General features: G+C 35.8%; 1 long non-coding RNA gene across 2 annotated transcripts in view; it reads left to right on the forward strand.

Moving 5' to 3' along the window:
• LOC118471752 (uncharacterized) overlaps positions 1 to 27,098 on the forward strand; it is a 56,586-nt gene that overhangs the window by 11,764 nt on the left and 17,724 nt on the right. The window lies entirely within an intron of this gene.

Here is a 27,098-nt window from a genome sequence, read left to right on the forward strand (position 1 = left end):
GAAGGATGTTACTCAGTGATGCTTGGCAGAAATTAACATTTACTTCTTTATTTAATTGTGACTTTTTTTTTTTTTAAATTTGGTGTATTAAGCAGAGTGGGAGGAAATCTATTTGAAGGAAATTGGATCTTTATTAGGATCTTTTTAAGGAATTTTATGATAATTTTGTCTCTTTTTAAAGGTGATTTCCCACATTTTTTGGTGATTTTTTTTGTCTTTTGGTGGGAATTTTACATCTTTGGAGGAATTTCTGTTTTTTTTTTAGTGATTTTACATATTTTTTCGTGACTTTTTTTGTATCTTTTTGTGGTATTTCATTCACCCAAATTTGCATCTCTTTGAGGCGATTTCACATCTTTTTGGTGTTTTTTTTAATCGTTTGGTGGTGATTTTGCATTTTTTTTTATGTGGATTTCATATCCTTTTTTGGTGATTTCACATATTTTTTGTGACTCTTTTGTCTTTTTGTCGTGATTTTTTTTTACCCAAATGTTGATTTTGCATTTCTTTGTGGCAATTTCACATCTTTTGGGGGTTTTTTTGTCTTTAGTTTTGTCGTTTGATGATGATTTTGCATCATTTTGTGTGGATTTAGAAGTTTTATGGTGATTTTGCTTCTTTTTAAAGGTCTTTTTTAGTGATTTCACATATTTTTAGTACTTTTTTGTTGTGATTTTTACCTTAATGCTGATTTTGCATCTCCTTGGGGCGATTTCACACCTTTTTGGAGGTTGTTTGTGTCTTGTTTTGTCGTTTGGTGGTGATTTTGCATCACTTTGGATTTAAAAGTTTTATGGTGATTTTGCCTCTTTGTAAAGGTCTTTCTTGGTGATTTCACATATTTTTAGGACATTTTTTGTGATGATTTTTTGCCTTAAATGTTACCATGTGTCTCTTTGGCGCGATTTCACATCCTTTTAGGGTGTTTTTTTCTTTTGATGGTGATTTTGCATCTTTTTGTGTGGACTTCATGTCTTTTTTTGGGTGAGTTAACATATTTTTTGTGACTTTTTTTGTCTTTTTGTAATGATTTTTTACCCAAATCCAGATTCGTGCATCTCTTTGGGACGTTTTTACATCTTTTTAGGATTTCGTATCTTTTCTGGTGACTTTTTAGTCTTTTTTGGTGATTTTTTTAACCTTAATGCTGATTTTGCATCTTTCAGTGTGGATTTTATGTCTTTTTTTGGTGATTTAACTTGTTTTCTGTGATTTTTTTTTTTGTATTTAGTGGTGATTTTTTACCCAAATGCTGATTTTGCGTCTCTTTGGGGCGATTTCCCATCATTTGGGGGGATTTTTTGTCATTGGTTTTGTTGTCTGGTGGTGATTTTGCGTCTTTTTGTGTGGATTTGAAGGAAAATGTTTTATAGATTGTATTCTTTTAAATCTTTACTTTAACATAAAAAAAAAATCAACACATTCACTTTCTTCTTCCTCTCTTGTAAAAACGTCGCTAATAAGCCTCCAAAAAACTCCAAACACACAGTTCTTACACTCCATTTATTTGTACGAAAAGTCACATTTATTCATGTCTCCTTGTCTGGTAAATATTGCACATATCTTGCAGAAGCTCGTGCATGAATAACAAAGGGCAGTGTAACAGCATGCAACCACGCGAGATTGCTGTGGCGGATTATCATTAAACAGAGGAACACACTTCCACAGGATCAGGCTCATGAAACATCCCTCTTCTCGACGGCTTTTCTTACCCCTCGTGCATTTAATCATCTGCTGTGTTAGAATGTTTGTGCACTAATGTCTACAAATACAATGCAGCTCCGTTCCCGCGGATACGCAACTCTTGATGCTGTTTGCTCTCGCTTTGACAGAGGAAATTAAAGTATACAATCTAATAAAGAATCTACTCAAATGAAGAGAGTCTGCCATGCACAGTGCATCTATCTCATTCTACCGCCGCACTGTCTGGTAAAGACAAGGAGAACTGGCTTGGGAGCACAATTAATTACACCATGATATTTTTCTAGAGGGAGAAGCTGAAAATAAAGTTTGCCGTGTGAATGACAGCACCTCTAATTTGCTATGACCTATAGGCACAGAACATTCAGAAATCCAGGCTTCATGGCTGCTGAACATTATTACAAATCAATTTGGCTGATTAGACTTGATGGCTTCATATATTCTTTACTTTTTCATTATTCATGAGTATTTTTGTAACCGTGGTTAATGAGGAGGAGCGCAATGATGATGTTTGAAACCGCATCTGACATTTCTTCTCATTTTAATTACCAACGGAGCAACCAAAAAGAATGGCTCCCGTGTATTTCTGGATCGCATTCAAGTCGAGTGGTAATTGCTAAGTTTTTGGGGCCTCAAAGGCGACTATTTAAAGTTTTAATGGTCAACCAGCTGAGTGTAAGAAAGCAGCAAATTGTAATGTTTTGCGGCAGTGATAATGTAGCGTTTACCAGTTTCATTATTTAAGCATCACTTTCAGAAAAGCTACCATTTCTTCAAATCATTAAGCCTCACTGACTCCCTGCATCTAATTTAGCTCGTCTGTGCATTGCTCTTGTGATTAAATCACCACAATATATGCAATAAAATGCATTAGAAGTGAGGTAATTAATACAACTACTAAATGCAATAATTGGCTAATTATATGTTAGCATGTGCATGAATTCTTTACATTAATGCAAACTGTACTTCATTAATATGCACATGGATGGAAGGATAGATATATTCCTCCCACCTGAGCTCCTCAGAATCAGTAGTGATTATTTATTTAGAATAACTTCAGTATATTTAATGAAAACATGCAGTTTTACCTTCATGCTATGAATATTTTGAGAGTTACAGGTCCTCAAAGTACATAGGTGTAACAGGGTCAGTAGTGCAGCAGTGGTTGTGGGTTAAATATACATGAATTGTTGCATTAGTAATATATAATATACCATATATATTATTTTATTGTTATAATTACACATAGTTTGGTCTGCCTCTTGGTTGTTGTGTGGAACCTTTGCTGGGGGTTCCTGTACCCCCTACGTACACTTTTAGCTGCCCTACGCCGTCCTATAAATGAGTTTTTCCCGCCTTACCTCTACCATTTTGTTTACTTGTTCTGAGAGAGAGGTAAGCAAGATTGTGCTGCTGTAATTTGTGTGTTTTAATGTCATATAATTCTACTTATGAGTTCACTTTCCCATTCTAATATGGTCGTGCATTATTTCATTTCTGTAGGAGTGCAAGTCTTGTGTCTTTTAAATCGACTGTAAAGGTATGAGTTCCGTCTTGTACTGTACATTTGCTGTACATGCACTGAATGCTTCCCGCCTTGTGGCACGCCTTTTGTTTATGTGTTCTGAGAGAGAGGAGTAGAAATCTTGTGTGACGGACGATTTTGTGTGTCTTTTTTTATTAACTATTAAGGGCTGAAATAAACGGAGATCGCCTCCAAAAAAAAAAAAAAAAAGATCTATGTGTCGCCTGAATTTACACAATGCAGAGAAGAGAAGCCACCGGTTACATAGGGTTGAGTCAAATTTGAGTACTTTTTAATTTGCATGATTTTTTTCCCCCAGCATTTTTGAGCCTGAATAATATTATCAGTACAGGAGACGGAGACATGAAATTTTCACGACTGAAAAACACATCCGAGGTCAACCAAGCCGCAGCCGAATCAATTTTACATCCACTCCAGGACAAGATAAAATCTAATTTTTCTTCAGCACCATTTTTATTTTCAATAACCAACTTTCAGTATCAGCATCATGGGGTAAATCTTGGTTTCAGTGGTTAAATTGCTCCAGTTTAATGTCTCTGACAGAGAGTAACTAGGGCTAACTTTTAAGGCTCATATCAGCATATGTGATCGTAAGTGATATGTATAGTTGAGAATAAGTTACAGAAAATGAAAGATTTCATTTTTACCTACATTTTGATACCAGGATCATCTTCTACACATGATACAGTCCGTGTCAGAATAATTTTCTATTGCAATAAAATAATAATATAAGTCCTCCTTCAACTCCTAAACGTTCACTACTCTATCTGCACTTTATTTGACAGTATTGGTTAACTGGACACACACAAATAGACAACAAATACACGTAAAAACGCCCCAATTTCTCCACTTTTTTATTGGATATTATGCATGTTAACGTCTCATTGTATTCTGAAAAGAAAGCATAGAACAAATAAACAAGTGAAGTTGAAAAAAATCAATTTAGAAACCAAAATATATTGTACATTTTTCACTCATCGAAGTAGCCACCTTTGGCAGATATAACAGCTGAACACACTCTTGTTCAATAATGCTCTGGAGGGTTTGGTGCCACTGTGTGTTCCAACTACTTTAATGCAAACAGAGGAGGTTGTAAGTAATCAAGACAAGCTGGGGACACCTGTAAGATTTGGTAGCACCAACTTTCAAGGTTTGATCAACTCCATTGCTGCAGAACAGCTTTAAGCTGTTAACCTCTGGCAGTTTAGCACTTACCTTTGTACCATTTCAAACTATTCACTGGACCTGAACTACTTGAATTTCAATAAAATAATGGAAAAATTGGGGCATTCTAAAACTTTTGACCGGTAGTGTATATAAATAGGCATCTCTGGTTATTTGCACATAATTGCATTTATTACATAGTATTTGCATTCTGTACAGAATTATGCCTTCATATTCATTTTAAATGAATGTCCCTATGTGCTCTGCTCTTATCTCTTATTTCTGTGTATTCTGCATGTTTAATAATCTGCTGGTTTCTTGAATTTCCCTCGGGATCAATGAAGTACCTGCCTACTTAATCATATTTTAACTCTGGTGGATGCATCTTCCTGCTGTGAAATGCAGAAACAACATTCACATGTTCTATAGAACAGTTTAATCTCATTGATGAAAGCAGTTTGCAGCATTCAGAGCTTGTTTGACAGATTCTCCTCTTGTAGTTTTCAGTTCTGGTTTCATCACTTTGTTCTGTTTCCATCCTCAGACTGTAAAAATGGTGATGATGTGTCATCTTTTCTGCAGGGTGTGGGAATGATTGTGCACAAATTATGATGTTTCTCGTGAATAGAGCAAATAGATTAAAATCGAGTAGCATTTTGAGTCTTCATAACTTTTGTTCTGTTATGTTTCCGTCATAAAATTGTGAACGACAGACACCTGAACACTTGAAAAATGCAGGAATTGGCATGATTTTCTTTGCTAGAGTAAACAGGATCACAAATCTTACATTGTTCTAGTGTCAAAGTGTGCCGATATTAGAACATTTTGACACACAAGTTGAAGTTGTTTGATATTTTTCAGTGAATCTCAAATGTGTTTTTTAGCCCTGAAGATTTCAGTGTGTCTTTTTCCTTTTGTCTCCAAGTTATAAGCATGAAAAAGAAGAAATTGGAACAGTTTTTATATATTTCAAGCACCTGTAACTAAACTGAAATTTCTGCATCGCCATTATTGTACAAAAAAAGTCAGCTGATTGTGGGAACTTTTTGTTCAGGTTTGGTTGTTTTTATATGGAATGACTCAGGTACTGCATGGATTTAGCCTCTAGTTTACCAGAATGACATCAGATAAAAAGCATTCAGTATAAAGCTTACTTGGATTTTATTTGCATATCTTTGTACAGTCGTAGCAATGTATGCAGCAATGGCTAGTTATTGCACTACAACCAGTAAAAATGCCTTACAGATGTTGCAGATTGACCAAAAATTATTTTATTTTGCAATAATGTTTTCACTTCTAAATTCAGATAAGCAAATATCTGCCACTACAGCGCTTCCATATAGAAAGAAATGAACACCGATATTGATCTAGACCCCAAAATAAGATAAGATCTCATCATATTTTCTTTGCCTTTGCTTTTAAAACCTGCTTTGTGTTTCTATTTTGCTCCATATGTGAACAAATGGCCGACATAATGACTGTTCCAAGTGCCGCTTTGTTTGCAATGATTCAGGTGAAATTATGAAGCTGCATGAGGTTTCCATCATTTAAGGGAAACACAGCGGGTTGAAATTAACTGGAATCATCCGTTAATGGTTGTAATTCTCAAACATACATCACGTGAAAGCGGTGCTACTTTGTGTGACGAGAGGTGGGCCCTTTGTTGGATATAAAATATGTTGAAAATATATTCTGCTTTCCTGTAAAGCAAGTTTTTGAAAGTGTAACATCTATTTTGGGCTCCACCTGAGACACACTTACTGCCAGTGAGGAAAGTCAAGAGGCCTTCAAAGTCATCATGTGAAGTTGGTGAAAATTGCGAGTTAATGCATCACATCAGCAGCAAAGTAGTGGGTTTGAAGTGGCTGTAATAACCTGTATTTCCATTTGTAATGGTTACCAGTGTTCTAAATCCACATATTATACATATACACTAGGGCTGGGCGATAAATCGATTTTATCGATTAATTTGAGTTTGTACTTAATGTCGATTTGTTTTAATGAAAATCGATTTTCTCATCAACATCCGCCACCAACACCTTCCCGCTGGGCTCCCGTAGTTCAGAGTGCGCCCCCCTCCCTCCCACGCTTGATACACAAACAACATGGCGGCGAGCGGTGCAGATCTAAAGGTACGTGTCCACTAGATGCTATCTTTCCGCACGGCAACGCACCACATCTGAGAATCGCATGGACGGCGGTCACTAGCGGATCACAACATGGTCACATGACAGCGCTGAGCAACAGCGGGCCGCTACGTGGTCACATGACCGAGCTTTCAGCTGGACAGTCCTGCAGACAAGTCGGATAAACACAGCGGCTCGGCCACAAACTTTCCCTTTTATTTCAAAAAACACGTCACCGAAAAGTATTTCTGAAAGTATTTGAGGTGAGAAATAATCTGCAGCAGCTGAATCTGTCCTCGTTTTATGTCACCAACGCCTAGTTTAGAAGTTTGAGGACAGTTTCACGATGCGTGGAATCTCCGCATGCAATTTGCATAAAGTAGAAGTCAGTCTACTTAATGCAAATGAGCTGCAGCCCTGTCCAGGTAAACACACCTGATCACAGTGCACAATGACACGGCGGGTGGAGCCAAAGATCTCAGATTTGGACTCATCAGACCAAAGCACAGATCTCCACTGGTCTAATGTCCATTCCTGGTGTTTCTGGGCCCAAACTAATCTCTTCTGCTTTTTGCTTATCCTTAGTAGTGGTTTCTTAGCAGCTATTTGACCATAAAGGCCTGATTGGTTCCGTCTCCTCTGAACAGTTGATGTAGAGATGTGTTTGCTACTAGAACTCTGTGTGGCATTTATCTGGGCTCTAATCTGAGCTGCTGTTAACTGGACATTTCTGAGGCTGAAGACTCAGATGAACTTCTCCTCAGCAGCTGAGGTGAATCTTGGTCTTCCTTTTCTGGGGCGGTCCTCGTGTGAGCCAGTTTGGTCGTAGCACATGATGGTTTTTGCAACTGCACTTGGGGATACATTCATATGTGTGTGTGTGTGTGTGTGTGTGTGTGTGTGTGTGTGTGTGTGTGTGTGTGTGTGTGTGTGTGTGTGTGTGTGTGTATATATATATATATATATACAGTATATATATAAGTCATTGGCAAAACAATATCTGAGAGCCTGAAGTTATTCTGATTCATCAGAGTTGTGGCCAGAAAATAATTTGCTCCAGAGCTGCATCAGGAAATACACTTTCTGTTTTCAACTTATAAAATAATGAAATAAGGACACCATGCCGGCATTACAAATGAGAACATTGTTTTCTCATTAGGGTATGTATTTCTTGTTTTGAAAATTGAATTTTGTAGGTCACCTTAACAAGTTACACTGTAGATCGCAAAATAATGGTCACGGCAATTAGAGTAAAAATCTTTAAAACCACAACAGTGACATTCAGTGAACACCCAGGCATAAGACTGTGAGAAAAAACATCTAATGACACTAAAAACAACACAGAAGTGTGAGGAAATGTCACTTTCTCACATTGTCACGTGATAAATACTCAGCAAATTATCACTGAAATCTGCATTTTCTGCTTCACACTGAAGTTTTGTGAAGCTTTTGATGATTTGCTGTTTTTCATAGTGTTGCTTTCAGATGCAGCAGGCGACTGTTTTCAGTGAAAAACATCAAAAATCTACAGCACGCTGTCCACTCAGCTCTCAGAAACCAACTGTTTCTTACAAGCTGGTTAATGTTTAGCTTACAAAAAGACATTTACTTCCATTAGTGTCTGGTAGAGACCAAAAGCAAGTCTTTGAAAGGAAAATTGCACCCAGTATAAGACTGACATTCCCCAGGTGGCCAGAAACACAACTCTAAATGAATAACAGTGTAGCTCTGTGACTCCCGAGTATGTAAATAAGAAAATATTTGCTTGTAAATTCAACAAATCAACCTGAAACTCATAAATCAGGGGTGTCAAACATGTGGTCCGTGGTCCAAAACCGGCTCTCCAGAGGGTCCAATCCGGCCCATGGGACGACTTTGTAAAGTGTAAAAATTACAGAGAAGACATGAACTGCAATTTGTAAATTAGTAAAACTATACATTTAAAGTAATTTCTGGACCATGACAAGTTGAATTGATCATAAAGTAAAATACTAGATTGCTCACTGTTCTTATGTCATTTTGTGTGTCGTTTTTGTAATATTTTGTCTTGTTTTTGTTGTTTTTTGTTGTTTTGCATGACTTTTGTCTCACGTTTTTGTCGTTTTGTGTTTCCTTTGTGTCTCGCTTGTGTTGTTTGTCTTATTTTTGTCATCTTGTGTTTTGTTTTATTCATTGTTCTGGGTGTTGTTTGTGTCGTTTGTCCATTTATTTGTCATCTTGTTTCTTGCTTTTGTCACTTGGTCTCATTTGTGTCATTTCTTTAATTTTTTGTCTCGTTTTTGTTGTTTTCCATTTTTTTTGTCGATTTGTAACTTTTTTGTCAAATTTTTTTGTCTCTTTTGTTTCATGTTGTTTGTCTTATTTTTTGTCGTCTTGTGTCTCATTTTTGTAATTTTGTGTCTCGTTTTTGTCCTTTTGTGTCTCATTTTTGAAATATTTTGTCTTGTTTTTGTTTTTTTTTTGTCTTTTTTTTCTGACTTTTGTCATTTTGATCATTAAGTAAAATACTGTATCATTCAATTCCAGATTCTGTGACGAAATGGTTTGTTCCTTTGTAGACACTGTGATCTGGAAGTTATGTTGTTGAAATTGAATTTACTTTTCTTAAGAAATCTGAGGTTGTTCATGATGTTTTCTAAAAAGACAATTCTTTAAATGTGAACATTTTCATAATATACTTTTTTGCACTAAAACAAAGGGAAATTTGGGAGTTTTTGTGATTTTTCTGGTCTAGCCCTCTTGAGATGAATTTGGGCTGAATGTGGCCCCTGAACTAAAATGAATTTGACACCCATGTCATAAATGGTGCACGTTTTGCTCCCAACTTGTTCCTATTGCCCCCAAATGGCCATTAAAATCTGCCTTTACTTTGAAATCTGCAGTCAATTTGAATGTACTGTGTTACAAAAATTGGAATCTTGGCATCCCTATCGTGAATTCCATATATGCTAAATTTCTACATTCAAAAAAAGAAAATCATCAATATTAATCAGAATCAGAAAAACTGTCCTTTAAACTTAAAGGACAGTGAAATTAATAACACTATTTAACTTACACAGCTGTGTTGCTATTAGCTGGTATAATATTTAATAGTTTGTTCTTTTGGGGGGGAAAAAACCCAAAAGAAACACATAACTCTCGACCTGTCCATGTCTCTGATTAGTCATCTGGAGCCATCATTGTTTATTTCCTGTGATTTCATGCTCATAGTAAATTCAGAAGTCTTGGGTAGAGTTGAAAACCACCTTCATGTGACCACCTAGCATCTTAGCATCATGACAGCTGAACAAACAGACTTCCTGAGCATGCTGAACATGTTTTACAGTACAGATCTTGGGCCAAAAGCAACACCACAATCATTTTTTGCATGCACCATGTTGCAAAAATAGTAATCTGTCCATTCCCTGCCATCCATCTCATATAATTTTATGAAATCTGCATTTTCTACATCAACAATATTAATCAGAATCAGGGAAATTTGAAACAATCTGCAGGGAAAATGCTCTGTGAACGCTAAAAAATAATATAAGAAAGCACAAAGCTGTGTAGTCTGGAGTCTTGCAGTTGCTGTTAGTCAGAAGAGGGGACGTAAACAACAACCAAGTCTATGTGATAACTCCTGTGCACGTCGTATGGATGCAGCTTCACGGCTAACAGTCCGATATCTGAGCTGCAGAAACGCTCCTTCATGCTAATGTGACCACCACCTGTTAAGAGAAGCGACAAGCCATCTGCCTCCACTCTTGGATTTATTCCTGTCGGCACGAATCATCCGAAACCCATCGATGGTATCTCAAGTATTCTCCTACAGCCGTAACTTAGAGGAACTGTGCTTTTACGGAAGTCCACTTTATTCCTGAGCAGACCACTTCGTTCCTCTCATTTCTGCAGGGACGTCAAGCTTCTGTCGGGTGTAAACAATGCAAGCGTGGATTTACAGAGACCTACGAAGCAGAATTTAGCGCCAACGAAGGTATAACATCAAAGCATCGCCTTCTGACCAACCATTTCTCTTGGAAAATGGCCTCACCATTCCTATAGAAACCCATGGAGCTCCATGCACAGACAGTCAGATGATCTCCTGGAGAGAGCTTTTAGAGTTTATGTGCATATATAGGAGAAACAACTTATAGATTCTCTTTCTTTTCCATGTTTTCTTCATGTTGACAGCAAGAAAGTTCAAAGAGATGGTCTTTGTGTTACACTGATCAAAGCATTAAAGCCTTGCACTTGATGACCTTGTAATATTTGCATTAAGTCTACTTGTCGGTGAGAATTATGTTTTTATATTCACTCTGTCAAAGGTTGCAGCAGAAAAAAGAAGGTTAAAAGAATACATCCAAGCAACACATTAATTCAATAGAATATCTAATCAGATTTACTTGTGTAACTTTTGCATTTATTCACACAGTCTGCAGTTTTTGTCAATTTTCCTTCCAGGTTTTGGCCGCAGCAGCTGTGTTGTTTTCTGTCAGCAAGCAAGGCCCGTTTATTCAGAAGATTTCTAACACTGTGAACAATAATAATCTATAACATGCAACACTTGAAAAAATGCAGGAAATGTCATCTTTTTCCTTCCTTGAGCAAACAGAATCACAAATTTTACATATCAAAATATGCCAATATTAGAAAATTTTGACACAGAAGATGCAGTTTTTTAAATTTAAATGCCTTTTATCCTTTTGTTTCCTTTATGCCTCAAGTTATGAGCATGAAAAACAAGAAATTTGAACTTTTTATGTATTTCAAGGGTCTGTAAGATAAAATTTTGTATGTCTTCATTAGATATAGCTAGATAGAGCTATTTTTTCAGATTTGGTTGATTTTATTTGTAATGACCTGCAGGTACTGTATGGATTCAACCTCTAATTTACCAGAATGATTTACAGATAAAAACTAGGTGGATTTTATGTGTAGGAACCAGTAGGAATGGCTTACAGACGTTGCAGATTTACCAAAAATTATTTTATTTTGCAAAAATGTTTTCATTTCTACATTCATATAAGCAAATATCTGCCACTACAGCGCTTCCCTATAGGAAGAAAAAAAAAACACTGATACTGATCTAGACCCTAAAATAAGATAAGATCTCATTATTTTTCTTTGCCTTTACTTTTTTAACCTGTTTTGTGTCTCTATTTCGCTCCAAATATGAATAAATGACCAGTCAGACCAGGTAGTTCCCTCTGCAGTTAGACATAATGACTGTTCCAAGTGCTACTTTCAGTATTTAAACTGATTCATGGAAAAATTATGAAGCTGCAGGAGGTTTTCATCATTTAAGGGAAACACAGGGGGTTGAAATTAACTAGAAGTGTCCTTTAATGGTTGTAATTCTCAAACCTACATCGTGTGAAAGCAGCAATAATTTGTGTGAAGTGAAGTGAGAGCAGCTGTGTTGTTTTCTGTCCGTTTTATTTCTATTTTTTTTAATTCTTCGTATTGTTTAAGAAGTATGATTTGTTCTTCTTTGGAGAAACATACAAATCTAAACTGTCCATGTTTGAATCTGGTCACCTGGTACCAACATTCCATTTCTCATGTAAGCACTCTTGTAAAAAAAAAATCTGAAAACATGGGTAGAATTTAAAAAATTGCTTAATAATGTCACCATGTAGAAACACTATTCTGGATGTGAACTTAAGTACTGGCCTCCAGGCAACAAGAGAAAAGGGTAAAAACATGACAAAACTGCAGAAAAGTCACCACGAATAATCCAAGCAAGTGTGACAAAACAAGAAAGTTAACCCTCTTCAAAACCCATCAAGGGGTTTGAAAATTATGTTGTCTTTTAATAAAATTGCCAAAATTACACCATTTATCCTGGACAGATCCTCCAAAAACAGACACAGTCATCTAAGTAATAAATATATAAGTTAGTAATTTTACGACGGTCTGTGAACTAATCATCCGTGACATGCTATTAAGTCTAACCAAATGTAAACTTAAAATTAGGCAATTTGATTAAAATCACTGTATTCTATGTGCAGTATTAAAAATTTCTGCAAGAAATGAAACGTGCTCCAACTGGATTCTATAAAAAAAAAAAAAATCTAAAATCCTGCACTTATCGGTGTAATTGTGACACTGTTACTGAATAAGCTTGATTGAACTAAAGGCTGTGCTTAAACAGATCAGAAAACAGAAAACTAATTAAAAATATTAGTAGTGAAGGACTCAAAACTAGTCCAAAATTAAATAAAAGGTGTTTAAAATGGGGCAAAACTTGTCCACAGTGACCGAAAATGTGCCCAAATTAGTGTAGAATGACTTGAAAACTAGCTGCAAGAGTGAACACAAGAGTTTGCATGCAATCAAACTTGAGCAAAATGATTTGAAAATTGTCCAGGACACAAAATTAGTGCTAAATTGAACAAAATGGTTCAAAACTTGTTCAAAATAATTGGAACTCATCTAAAATGACTGAAAATATGTCTAAAATGACAAAAATGTGTCCAAAATGAGTTAAAAATTAGCTGCAAGAGTAAACACAAGAGTCTGAATGCACTCAAATGTGGACAAAATGACTAGAAATTTTTCCAGATGGACTTGTCTAAAATGACTAATAAAACTAGTCCTAAATTAAATAAAGTGTGTTCAAAATGGGTCAAAATTTGTCCACAGTAACTCAAAATGTGTACAAATTAGTCCAGAATGACTTGAAAACTAGCTGCAAGAGTGAACACAAGAGTCTTCATGTCCTAAAGCTTGACTAAAATGACTTGAAAATTGTCCAGAAGGACTCAAAACTGGTCCAAAATTAATTGGCGTGTTCAAAATGGTTCAAAACATGTCCAGAATAATTGGAAATGGTCTAGAATGACTCAAAATTTGACTTAAATCATAAAAACTTGAGTTGAAAATGAGTCCAGAACAACTTGAAAACTAGCTGCAAGAGTAAACAAAAGAGCCTTCATACCTGAAAGCTTGACCAAAATGACTTGAAGATTGTCATTTTGAAACTATGAGTGTTCTCTCTCCTTCATGATTATTCTGTTTCCATAGGCGTGCAGGACTTTGCATTGCAGTCAAAAATGAGCCTACAGTGAAGAAAAATGTGCTAAAAATGCTCAAACCCACTTCTAAATGGAGATTTTTGCACCTATGTTCTCAACACTATGGGCTGCAGAGACTCTTTAAACATTAATGTTGTACTAAAAATGAAACTTGCCAATTTAACACATCTTTTCCCCTTCTGGGTACATTTTTGCATTTGTAAGCCTGATATTATTGGTTATTACATCTGAACTGGCCACAACAAACACTCATCCGTTATTGTTATCTGACCTGAAACTGCACAAAAGGTCCATTTTTAGATCTATGCTCAGAGCAAAGCAAATTTATTTTCCTCCCACCATCAAAACCGAGTGAGCACAGCAATTCAAAACATTAGGATAATCATCTCATACTGCAATTTTCTACCTTCTTCTTATTATACAGAAGATAGGCATTCGAGATTGAAGCACTGAAGCATCTCTGGATGTACAAACCCACAGGTCATGCAAATTCTAATTAGGTTTTCTTATTTCCGGCAGCTATTTCCCTAAATAAGTCTGGGTATATATTATACAAAAAAGCATGTAATGATAGAAGATTTTGAGAAATGATCTGTGTAATGTGTATCTGTGATGGTATCCACATGGCTGATCAAGGACCTGGTTCAAAGTAAGAAGAAATAAGCTTCAAATTAGACCTAAAAGAAAGTTATTGATTGCTTTTTATCATTAGAAACATGCACTTGTAAACACAGAGGGTTTATTTTTCAAGTTTAAGCCAAACAAATGAAATTTTGAGTCCCAAATTGTCTGTGCTTCTTACAGAGCTTCAGATGACGGCGCCGTTCTTTGAAACTTGAAAACTAGATGCTGAAAATTAGCTAGCTGAAAATTGTCCAAAAGCACACAAAATTGGTTGTAAATTGAATAAAATGGTTCAAAACTTGTTCAAAATAATTGAAACTCATCTAGAATAACTCAAAATGTGTCTAAAATGACAAAAACGTGCCCAAAATGAGTTCAAAATGAGCTGCAAGAGTGAACACAAGAGTCTGAATGCGCTCAAACGTGGACAAAATAACTAGAAATTTTTCCAGTACTCAAAAAAGTACTCAGTCCAAAATTAAATAAAATTATCAAGGATCTGGTTCAAAGTAAGAAGAAAAAGGCTTCAAATTAGACCTAAAAGAATGTTATTGACACTGTTTTTATCATTAGAAACTTGCACTTGTAAACACAGAGAGTTTACTTTTCAGGTTTAAGCCACACAAATGAAATTTTGAGTCCCAAATAGCTCCTGTGTTTCTTGCAGAGCTTCAGATCACGGCACCGTTCTTTGAAACTGTTTTTAGCACAGTGAATCTATTTCTGTTGGTGAGTCTTCTGGCCTTGAGGTGCTCATGCGTAAAATTATCACTGCTGAACTCGCTCTTTGTCGTTATCTTCCAACCCGCCCAAATTCCCTCAGATATTATTCACAGTAAACTCCTCAAAGAGGTAACGGGGGGCTGTGGGCTGCCGCTTGCTCTCTATTGTCAGTGGCTTCCACTCCACCGATGGCATTCCTGATCATTTCAAGAAGTATTCAGCCGCTCTTACAAAGAAAAAAAAAAGAATAAAGCAGCCTCCCTTAATCCATGACTTCATAATAACTAACGTTTCTCAGAGCCACCTGTTTTATCTTAAAAGCTTTGGAGAATATATTACAAAGCAATGCTAAAAAACCCGACTGTGCCACTGATTTTCCTTTTCCTCCAGTTGGGGAGATAAAAACACCGTCTCCATCGTGAAATCTGCTTTTTCTCTTCTATTTTAGTGTCGCCTGAGTGAAATGGCTTAAGATTACCTAGCGTCACCTTTTGACCACGGCGCTGAATGGTGGAGCTTCTCGCTGCCTGCTAAAATTACAACAAGGCAAGCATTGGCCTCCAACACAACAAACGCAGCGTCTCTTTCAACCTCATGACTCGTCCCTTTATATAGCAAGGATGAGGCGACAATGGCCAAGTTACTTCACATAAATGTTTACATCACAACATCCTATTCCACCACATCCACCCTAAATATTAAATAATTTGCACATAGACTTTGTTCTCGGCTAATAAACACCAGTCTACTCAATCTTAAAAACTCCGTCACTATAATAAGACAGCGACTACACAGCGGAACGGTGATTTTTCTAGAACTCGGCTCAGTGATTTTATAGTCAGAGATGATTCACTCATCAAGTTCTGTCATATTTTCACCATGTCGACTTCATGTGGCTCAGCAGCACATATTACCAACAAGTTTGTTGTTGTTGTTATAGTTGTTGGCATAGTTGCTGTTGTTTTTATCATCATTGCGATTGTTGTATTAATATTGTTGTTATTATTATTGCTAATGTTACTCTCATTGTTTTTATTATAACTGTTGTTATTGTTAATGGTCTTATTATTGTTGATATTATTGCTGTTGTTATAGCTGTTGCTATAGTTGTTGTTTTTTATCATTGTGATGGTTGTTAATGTTATTATTGTTATTATTATTGATGGTGTTAAGGTGCGTGTCCACTAGATGCGATTTTCCCACACGGCAACGCACCACATCTGAAAATCACACGGCTGGTGGGCGGTCACTGGTGGGCGGTCACTGGTGGACCACAACATGGTCACATGACAGAGCTTTCAGCTTGACAGTCCGGGACACGAGTCGGATAAACACAGCGGCTCGGCCACAAACTTTCCCTTTTATTTCAAAAACACTAATGCGTGCTCAGACCCAGCTGTTCTAAGCTTCTCCTCCAGGGTGAACTGTGTTCCACACCTGCCGACCTTTAAGCACCTTGCCTGCCCCTGATTGGACAAACGCATGGACTCGGGGGCTGGTCTGCTCCTCGATTTCAAACCAGACCAACATGGCGGCTCGGCCACAAACTTTGTCTATTATTACAAAAATGCTGAAGCGAAAATTATTTCTGAAAGCATTTGAGGCGAGAAATAATCTGCAGCAGCTGAATCTGTCCTCGTTTTATTTCACTGATGGCTAGTTTAGATGTTTGAGGACAGTTTCACGATGCGTGGAATCTCCGCACGCTGGAGTCCAGTCTACTTAATGCAAATGAGCTGCAGCCCTCTCCAGGTAAACACACCGGATCGCAGCTGGAAATGCGCTGCATGTGGCATGCTGGTCCGGTTGTGGTGCGTTTCCCGTTGTGATCAGGTGTGTTTACGTGGAGAGGCCTGCAGCTCATTTGCATAAAGTAGACTAGACTTCTACTTTATGCAAACTGGATGCGGCGTATGGAGATTCCACGCATCATGAAACTGTCCTCAAACTTCTAAACTAGCCGTCGGTGAAATAAAACGAGGACAGATTCAGCTGCTGCACAGATTGTTTCTGCCTCAAATGCTTTCAGAAAAACTTTTCGCTGACGTGTTTTTGAACTAAAAGGGAAAGTTTGCAGCCGAGCCACTGTGTTTATCCGACTTCTCTGCTGACCGTCCAGCTGAAAGCTCGGTCATGTGACCACGTAGCGGCCTGCTGTTGCTCAGAGCTGTCATGTGACCATGTTGTGATCCGCTTATTTTTAGTGCCATGCGGGAAAATCGCATCTAGTGGACACGGGCCTTTATTGTTATTATTGTTGTTGCTGTTTTTTTAAACATCTAATAGATTTCTTAAACTTTCTTTTTTATTAATTTTATTCTCTGTTACCCTCTATTTATTTACTTATTTACTATTCCTACTGGTATTATTGACATTTTTAGCCTTGTGTTTATGGTTACATTCTCTTTTTACTTTTAATCCACTTGTTCTTTCTCTCACTGGGATGTAGTATTGTGTTATTTTATCTGGTGTTGTATTGATCTATTTTGAAAACTTTTTAACTCATTTCTGATTCTAATAAACTAATTTCTCCACTTTTGCCCCTCTGGTCTTCCTCCTGTTGCTCAGTGGTCTTCCTAATTATCCACGTTTGTCCTTTGTGAACTCTGTTTTTAAAAGGTGCTGCATGAATACAGTTATCATTATCAAGCTTGAAAATGCTCCATATTTATGTATTCAGGACAGATGTGGGTTTACTTACATGTGAAGGAATCCAGGATCTTTGTGGCTCATAAATTAAACATTTGTAGCTTCCAGGAGCCCCTTCAATCTCCATTAAAGCATATAAAATCATGTTCAATTAAGTCTAAAGATCCACACTGCTGCTTTTTAATGCCTAGTGGCCATTATAGCTGAAGGTACAAGCATTAGTTCTCTGCCGTACATTCATCGGTTTAATTACTGCTGCAGCAGCTACACAACGGAATATCTTGTTCTTCCAAACACACTAATGATACGGAGCAGCTACAGCGTCTTGTTCTTATAGCGATGCAGGAAACACGGGGGATTTCATTTGGAGGATTGTAGCTACATCGGTTTTGTTCTGACTTTTTAGCCCTCAGCCCAACTATCAGGGTCACAGCTGCACATTAGAGGCGGATCAATCGATTCCCGTGCCGGTTTTATTGGCGTTTCTGTATGTGCTGAAAATAAATCTGTTTTTGAAACAACACTGAGAGCACTGGCAGGTTTTTATTTCAACCGTAAAATGTCGATCATTAGAACTGGACTCTGTGAGCACTTCAGTCGACATGTGAGTTGAGCGATTGACTCTGAGGATAGACAGATAATCGGCTTGTCTGATTAGCGATATTTGCCATTTTTGTGATTATCTGTGTCTGTGTATTTATTGACTGATTATCAGCTAATTAAATGCGCTACTTCAGATGTGATGCTGTCTCTTCTCTCTGACCGTCATCACTCTGTGGTCTCAGAAATGTCTGAACAAGAAACACAAACCAGGAAGTTAGCTTCTCTCACAGCAGCTAATGCTATGCTAACACTAGCGGCTAAGTTAGCAGGCAGCCACAGATTAAAGCTTTAAGATCTGGCCCTAGGTGGACAATGAAAATGATTAAACAGTGAAATATTAAGAAAACAGACAAGAACAGCAGATGGAACGGCATCAAACTGATAAATAGAGGAGAGCATCATAATTTAATCACTAATATTTCTGTTTCACAGAATCTGGAGGATTCTGAGTCACTCTGGAAACATTCTGAGTCATTTTTGTCAACTTCTAAGTCACGACAAATAAGCTTCTTTTTTAGCTTACCTGGAAAACTTTGGAGTTTTTTGTAGAACTTCAAGTAATTTGGTCAATTTCATATCCTTAAGAAACATTTTTGTCAGTCGATCCCACATAAACAGAGGACAGCTTCCTGATTTAATTAATCCTATTTCTATTTTACAGAATTTAGTGAATTTTGAGTCACTTTGGAAACATTTTGGGGCATTTTTTGTCAATTTTTAAGTCATTTTGGACAATTTTTCAACCTTTGGAAATGTTTTGAGTCATTATTTTAGAAAACTGTTTAGTCATTGTCTGATTTAGACAGTTCTTTTAGAGAATTCTTTCACCATCATGACAAAACTTCAATCATTTTGGAAAAGTTTTAAGTCCTTTTGGAAACATCTTTGTCAGTGGATCCAGCATAAACAGAGGAGTGTGTTCTAATTGAATTCCCTCTTTTTCTATTTACAGAAATCTATTTTACACCTTTGAAACATTTTGAGTGATTTCTGTCAAATTTTAAGTCATTTTGGACATTTTTTTAGCAATTGAAGATTTTCTGAGTCAAAAAAAGTTTGTGCCATTTTAGAAAATTGTTGAGTCATTTTTATCAGATCTGAAGTCATTTTGAAGAAGTCTTTCGTCATTATGAAAAAAACAATTGAGTTGTTTTGGAAACGTTTTGAATCATTTTGTCAGATTTCATGTCCTTTCGGAAACATTTTTGTCAGTCGATCCCACATAAATAGAAGAATATGTCACTCCAATTTCTAGTTTACAAATTCAGTTATAGTCACCCTTATAAACAAAGAAGTTATGAATCACAGGTTCTCTGCTGTCAGCACCTAATCTATTACCTCTCCTCTCTTAACAGCAAAGGGCAGAGTACAAAGCATTCAGCTAGCAGATTCTCTTTTTGCCTTGCTAATTAATGCTAATTCTATGATTTGATGCCAGGCCAGAGGAAGATTTGGCTGCAGGTTTGTGTGCACTCGGGAAGCTCGTGTCAGCGCTTTGTGCCTCCAGTAGAAGGTCGAAAACGACTCGACTTCCAGATTAACAGTTGGCTCCGGTCGAGGTAACGCTTGTTATCAGACGAAGCAACTCCACAGTTACTAACAGCAGAAAGTTACAGCAACAGCTGAAGTTTAAACACTCACAGACTGCGAAATATGAAGCTTTTTTGAATGAAAAACAAGAATTAGCTGCAGGTTATTGTGGAAGTTTATGGTCTGATTTGAAGAAAATAACGGTTTACTAAGAAAATCCTTGCTAACTGTATGCCCTGACAGAGGACTTTTTTAAAATGTATTTTTTCTTCTTTACATTAAGTCTTTCTTGGTTTCTAAAATCTATTTAATAAACTACAATTGGTTACACATTGGTGCTGCTGAATAAATGTTCCACTTTCCAGTAAACCTCATATTCTAGGGCTGTAATCAATTACACACTTTAATATGTGATTTTTTAAAAAATGTTTTGATAAATAACAGATAATAACTAGTAAAATCACAGATAATTTTTTTTTTAGAAAAAGGTCAAAAGAAAATATTGTCCACATCAAAAATCTATATTTTTATGATGAGCAAGTTGTTCATTTACAATATTTAACTGTAAAATTAGACTATTTTTTGTGGATTTCAATTAGAAAAAATATTCATATTTTAAGGATAATTAGTCTATATGTGTGCATATTACACTGACATATGGGAAAAATCAAAAATTACAGAAAAATGTATTCATTTTCATATTGTTAAATTGTAAATATTGTTCACAGCAAAAATCTGTATTTTTATGAAGGACATTGTTCATTTAAATGTTTGACTTAAATATTCAACTATTTTTATTGTATTTAAATGAACAAAAATATTATTTTTCAGATATGTACTCCTATGTGAAAGAAAAATTACGTATATTAAAAACGGGAATATGGGAAATTATTTACAACAGAAAAAAGTCTTAGTTTACAAATTATTTGTTAAAATATAAATATTTTAGGCACCAAAAATTTGTATTGTATTTTTAAGTCTTCTTTACATGAAATTATCCTCCCTTGGTTTCTAAAATATATTTAATAGAATATAGTTTGTCATACATTGCTGCTGTTGATGAAATGTTCCTGATTCATAAAATCAAATATGTGATATAAATATATAATTTTTTCCCAACAGTTTTTTATGTGTAAGTTTTTAAACATTTGTCTGTTAATTCACAGATTTTCTGCTGTATGTATTTAAATTAGAAAAAAATTATTATAATTTTACAGATATTTACACTTTTTTGAAAGGAAAAATATGTATATTAAAACACTTAAATATGGCAAAAAAAATCAGTATTTTTTACAAATATTATTTCATTCTGTAACACTGTGTGATTTTAAAATTGCACTGTTTTACTGAATTTAAATTAGGTAAAAATAGTATTATTTACTTATCTGTTTTGTTTGTTTGTTAAAACACCAACAATAACTTCAGCATTACTACTTATTGTTTGCATATTTTAAATACTTTTAAATGTGTCCTGTGTTGTTTTGTAGCATCATATGGTCAAACTATTCTCATATAGCCTTGTGTAGAATGCTCTCACTGCACTTCATCTTTTTTCTGCTGTGGGGGAAATAATTCTTTAAACCAAACACAATCAACTTGGGTGGGGCTTTTTTATTTTTATTTTAGAAACGTATTTCCAACAGAGACAGAGTACATTAATAAAATATGTCTGTAAATGTACCCGACTTCGTCATATGCTAATTTTTATCGTGTTAAAAGCATCCTAAAAGCAAAAACAAGCAAAAAACACTAAAAAAAAAAAGAAATTCTAGACAAAATTACACGGTAATCCGCACTGATTCAAGCAGACAATTATAGAAGAGAAAGGCTGAAAAGAACATTAAAACAAATAAAAAACATGAATAAATGAAGAGCGGACACACCAAAGGGAAGCGAGACGGCAGCAGGAAGGACGAAGCGACTCAGCGTCAACAGAATTCGTCGTCGTCAAGCGTTTCTTTAACTGATGTCTGGAAGTGTCGCATGTCTTCTGCTCTCTGATTGGAAAAGAGTTACATTGTTGTGAAGCTTTTACAGAAAATGAATTTCTGGTGGAACATCTGCATGCAAAGACATTAAAATGAATAATTCACTGAAAAAGGAGCTAACATAGCTGTCTGGCTTTAGCAAAACTTGCTAGGAGGGAAGGGAAGGTGAAAGCCAAGTGAAATGTGCAGCCAATGGCAGCTTTATACCCAAAATGTCCATCCAGTGAGTCAGAATACCTGTTCTGATGCATCTGAAATACCTGTATGCAAATATTTACTCTCATGTACTTACTGTAAATAAATCATTAACACCTGTGACCCAGACTTTTCTACCCGAACTCTTATTAAACAACAAATTAACAGGAAGAAATGCAGCTTGAAGTGCATGATTCTGACCAAAATGCTAAAACCCAATTACTTTCATCAACATCAAAATCATGATTATTCAACGTCATTTTTCATTGGTTTTAGGAAGATAATATGTTTCTTGCACTTTCATATTCAAAAACAGAGACTAAATCCTATTTTTGGTCAGTACGATTGTTCTACAACCAACTTTGAGCATCAGTATTATGGGATGTATCCTAGTTTGAACAGTAAAACTGCAGCAGTTTACATAGAGTCATAGAAACGATCATTGGTACCCTGGATGTGTTTCTGTTTTTCGATAGTTCACAAGAGAAAATGTGGAGAGAAAAAGTGTATTTCTGTTTAAAATCATTTTTAAATTGGTCCAAAAAAACTTGGTTTGTCCAACTGAAATGAAAATGACAAGCACTTGGTCTAAATGAATTTGAAAATGACTGGAAAAATGTCCATAGTCACTTGAAAATTGTCCAAACTGAGCCAAAAATGGATAAAATTACTTCTTACTTATTAAAATTGCCTCAGAAGCTTGACAAAATGAGAACAGATTTCCCCAAAATACTCAAAAGTCATCCAAAATGTCTCCAAAATGCAAAAAACTAAAATTACTAAAGCCTGTCCAGAATTAGTCAAAATATGTCATAAATTTGTTTTAAAAGCTGTATAAAATTCAAAAATTGCACACAATAACTTGAAAATTGTCCAAAATATAAAAAAAAAAAAAAAAAGACTTAAAAATATGCAACAATTTTAAAACCAACTTTGAGCATCAGTATTATGGGATGTTTCATAGTTTGAACATTAAAACTGCAACAGCTTAGTCATAGAAATGATAGATAGATAGATAGATAGATAGATAGATAGATAGATAGATAGATAGATAGATCTAAAACTGCAACAGCAGTTTCTGTTTTTTGATAATTCACCAGAGAAAACTTTAAAAAGTGCATTCTGGGTAAACTTTCAAGGCTCATATCACCATATGTGATGTAGGTAATTGGACAATAAAGTCATAATTTTTACACACAGAAGATACCAGGATGATCTTTTAGATTCCCTTTCTTGGGTTTCAGGCCATTTTGGGGAGGCATTGGTCTTTTTGGACATGTTTTGAATTGTTTTGAACAGATTTTGTGATCATTTTTCCTTTAGGGAATCTTTAAAAGTGCAATGAAAGGATAATTGTTATACACATTTAATATCAGGATCAGCTTCTAAATTCTTGAGCAGTTGGTAAGAACAATTACAGACAATAAAAGAATCATTTTTACCTACATTTAATAGCAAGATCATCTTCTTCTCATTCCTTCTGTGTCAAAATAATTTTCTAATAAAAGAATATTTTTACTCTCGCAAAATGTCAAATTTGAGATTTGATTTACTCAGGGAATAGAAACCATGATCACCCCTACATTTTTCAAGTATTTATTATGACTATATTGGAAAATAGCTCAGAAAAGTGCAGGAAAATTAAGGCTAATGAAAAAGTGTGAAATTTGAGCCCACCTTAACTGATTTCAAGGACCTGTAATTCAGAAAATATACAGACGACTTGAATCGATAAGCTTCCTCACAGTGAGGAAAGGGGACAGTGCAAACATTTAGAAAATATAAGGAGAAAAATAAAAAGGTTAGATTGTCTGAATCCCTCAGGGCGCAGAAATAACAATACTGCACAGATTTGTCTGTAAGTAGAAAAAATGATACTGCACTGAGTTTTTAGATGCACAAAATGAAGATAAAACTTTGCATGGCTTCATTAAATAAACTAAAATGATTGTACATAAGGGTCAAGTGGTAGAAATGATTGATTTTTCATGGAGTGACTCTAAAGCTGGATGCACAGCAGCTAAAAGAAGAGCTGGAAATTGCTCCAAAAGTCAGAAAGGGGCTGAAAATTGAGTTAATTCTCTTAAAAGTCACAATAAGAGATTCATTTCCTACTGTCATAATGTCATCTGATACACTGATATTATAAAACACAATGCTTAACGATGCTTTTTTAAAACAAATGGGAGCAAAATCAACAATTCAGATGATAATACAGAGCTGTTGTGTTATTATGCTCCTAGTATTGTACACTGAGAGACATTATTAAACATAGTAAGGAACCAAGCCGACATAAAAACTCTTACATATGCAGCAGCATGTTAAATAGCTGGAGACACCAAGAACTAAATGCATTCTTTAGCAAAACATGCTCCAGAGATCAGACAAATATCAATATGTAACATGATCTCATGAAAGGAAAAGGATCTGGAGTGAGCGTGATAGAAAGAAAAATCATATTTCACATCTAATTTTAATACATTAAGCAGGAGACCATCTTTCAACTGGAACAAAAATAAAATATTGGCCAAGTTTCTCTGACCACGCTGCCAAACTTATTAAAACACAGAAGTGTGGCGATGAGGAACACTGGAACACATTCAGCCTTCAAAGGAAAAAAAATCAAAAAACACCACAAACAGGTGATTAAGATAAGAAAGCAGCACAATTAAATCAAAGACGACAGAATGCAGCACCTTTAAGTTTAATAACGTAAAATGGCATGTAAGAGGTTAAACACATCTGAAAACCTGTCATGCAGAAAATGAAATCATAGAGTATGTGACAGAGTGTGTGTGCATCTGCCAGTGTGTATTGTGGGCATGGGTGGCTGAGTGTGTTTATTATAATTTAATCCTCTATCAAAATTCATTTGCATTTTATGTTAATCTGGAAGTCTTTTACCGCTTTCGACATTTGCCTCAACATGCTACGCTTTTATAAGCTCTTTAGGGTTTGGTGGGAAACGTTTCCCTGCAGAGAAGAAAGAGTGTCTGATATTTTTACACTGAACAGGTGAATGCAACATATGAGCGAGGACGGGCCTCCTAAGAAAGGTTCTGGTGATCGTGGGCGTCGACGGGGAGGCTGTGAGCGATGCCAAGATACTGGAGGTGTTTGGGTTTTTTTGGAAAAGCAGCAGCATTCTCAGAGGTGTTCTTTGTGAATAAAAAACAATAGGTCTCATCAGAATGTTTGCAGCGTGAGAGACGGCCTTGGCGCGTAAATGAGAGAGATATCAGGTGAATAAAAACTAATCAGAAAGGCTGGAGGAGGGCGAAGCATAAAACGTGGACAACATCTCAGATTCTCTCCTGGTCAAGAGCACTTTTCTGATTATGTGTGTGCTATGAGGCAATATTAGTGGGTTAGCAGAGTTTTAAGGCAGAGTTTTAACCTGCTAGATCACCATGGCAACAGATGCCGCACAGCTAACCTGTTCAGAGTTACAGATTTAATTCGGCTATAAGAAGCAACACCCCGTCGTTAATTCTCCTTCTGTTGAGAAGAAATGCTGAGGTTACATCTGAGAACTTGTTGAACCGTACGTTAGTGAACCCACTGAACAAAGCTGTGCAGTTACAGCAGCACAGATTGTATTCATTGCGTTGCCACGGGAACCTACATGCGCCCAGCTGGTGAAGCAGAAAATGTATAAACACGTTTTCTACACATCGTCCTGATTTGCTCAGCCTGTTTTTATACCACCAGAACTGCAGCTAATAGATGACAAATTAGAAAACTGATTAATCTGTTTGTATTTAATGCAGAAAATATTCAACCAATAAGCTTCATTTCATTTTGACTTGGCCAAAAATTAAGATAAGGTGAACTAAGATAAGCTCAGTTAACCTGCAATAACATAAGCTAAGCTAAGTTAAGCTTATGTTAGCTCATCTTATCTTATTTTATCGTATTGGGTCTTATCTTGGTTTACTAAGATAAGATAGGATAAGATAAGCTAAGCTAAGCGACGATAAGACAAGATAAACTAAGATAAGCTAAAATAAGCTAAGCTAAGTTAAGATAAGCTAAGCTAAGATAAACTAAGACAAAATAAACTAAGCTAAAATAAGCTAAGATAAGCCAAGCTGAGATAAACAAAGAAAAGATCAAATAAACAGATGAGATAAGCTAACACAAGCTAAGCTACGATCAGCTAAAATAAGATAATCTACGCTAAGCTAAGTTAAGATAAGACAAGATAAACTAAGATAAGATCAGCTAAAATAAGCTAAGCTAAGACAAACAAAGATGAGATGATAGGGGATAAGATAAGATAAAATAGGCTAAGCTAAGATAAACTAAGACAAAATAAGCTAAGCTAAAATAAGCTAAGGTAAGGTAAACTAAGATGAGGTAAGCTCAGATCAGCTAGAAAGCTAAGATAAGATAAGCTAAGCTAAGATAAGGTCAGACAAACTTTACTGATCCCTCCCTGGTAAATTTACATGCTACCGCAGCTAAAGGCAGAGGAGGCTGGTAAAAGCAGGATTGAGGCTGAAAATAAAAATATAATGAAGGTATCATAAAGACAATGTACAGGGCATGATGCAGTTACATAGAAACATGAACAGATGTGACATTCTGCTAACATACAATTATGTGCATTAAAAGAAAGTCATGTTGCCACGGAAACCTACATGCATTCAGCTGGTGATGCAGAAAATGTATAAACACGTTGTCAGCGCTTTGTCTTGGTTTGCTGCTCAGCCTGTTTTTACACCAGAACTGCAGCTAATAGATAACAGGTTAGGATTAATGTTTGTATTTATCACAGAAAATATTCAACCAAATAACTTTAATTTCACTTTGATTTCCCAAAAGATGAAAGAGACTTCCACATCTCCATTACTTGAGAGTGTCAGACTTAAATGCACTTGTTGAACATCATGTTTAAATGCATGAAGTTTAAAGTTTTAAAGTTAATGTGCAGCTGTCACATTAGAAGTAAGCGGCTGCATTGAGAGTCACTGAGTGCTCAAATAAATATATTAACTTGCAGCATTAAGAGGTTTCTTCCAGCATTCCTCTCTGGCAATATTTGCAGTAACAGCACTTTTCACTGCAGTAAATGTTTCATATTTCTTTTTGTGGGAGCGAGTTCAGAGCCAACAAAAAGCTGATAGCTGTCAGTATGACACTGATTTTCTCTGATTGGCATTTTAGATGTTGTCCAGACACACTGCATCAAAAGTGCTGTTTAAAATAATAATAATAATAATAATAATAA

Source organism: Amphiprion ocellaris, chromosome 1 (genome assembly GCF_022539595.1).
Source record: "Amphiprion ocellaris isolate individual 3 ecotype Okinawa chromosome 1, ASM2253959v1, whole genome shotgun sequence".
NCBI lineage: Eukaryota > Metazoa > Chordata > Actinopteri > Pomacentridae > Amphiprion > Amphiprion ocellaris.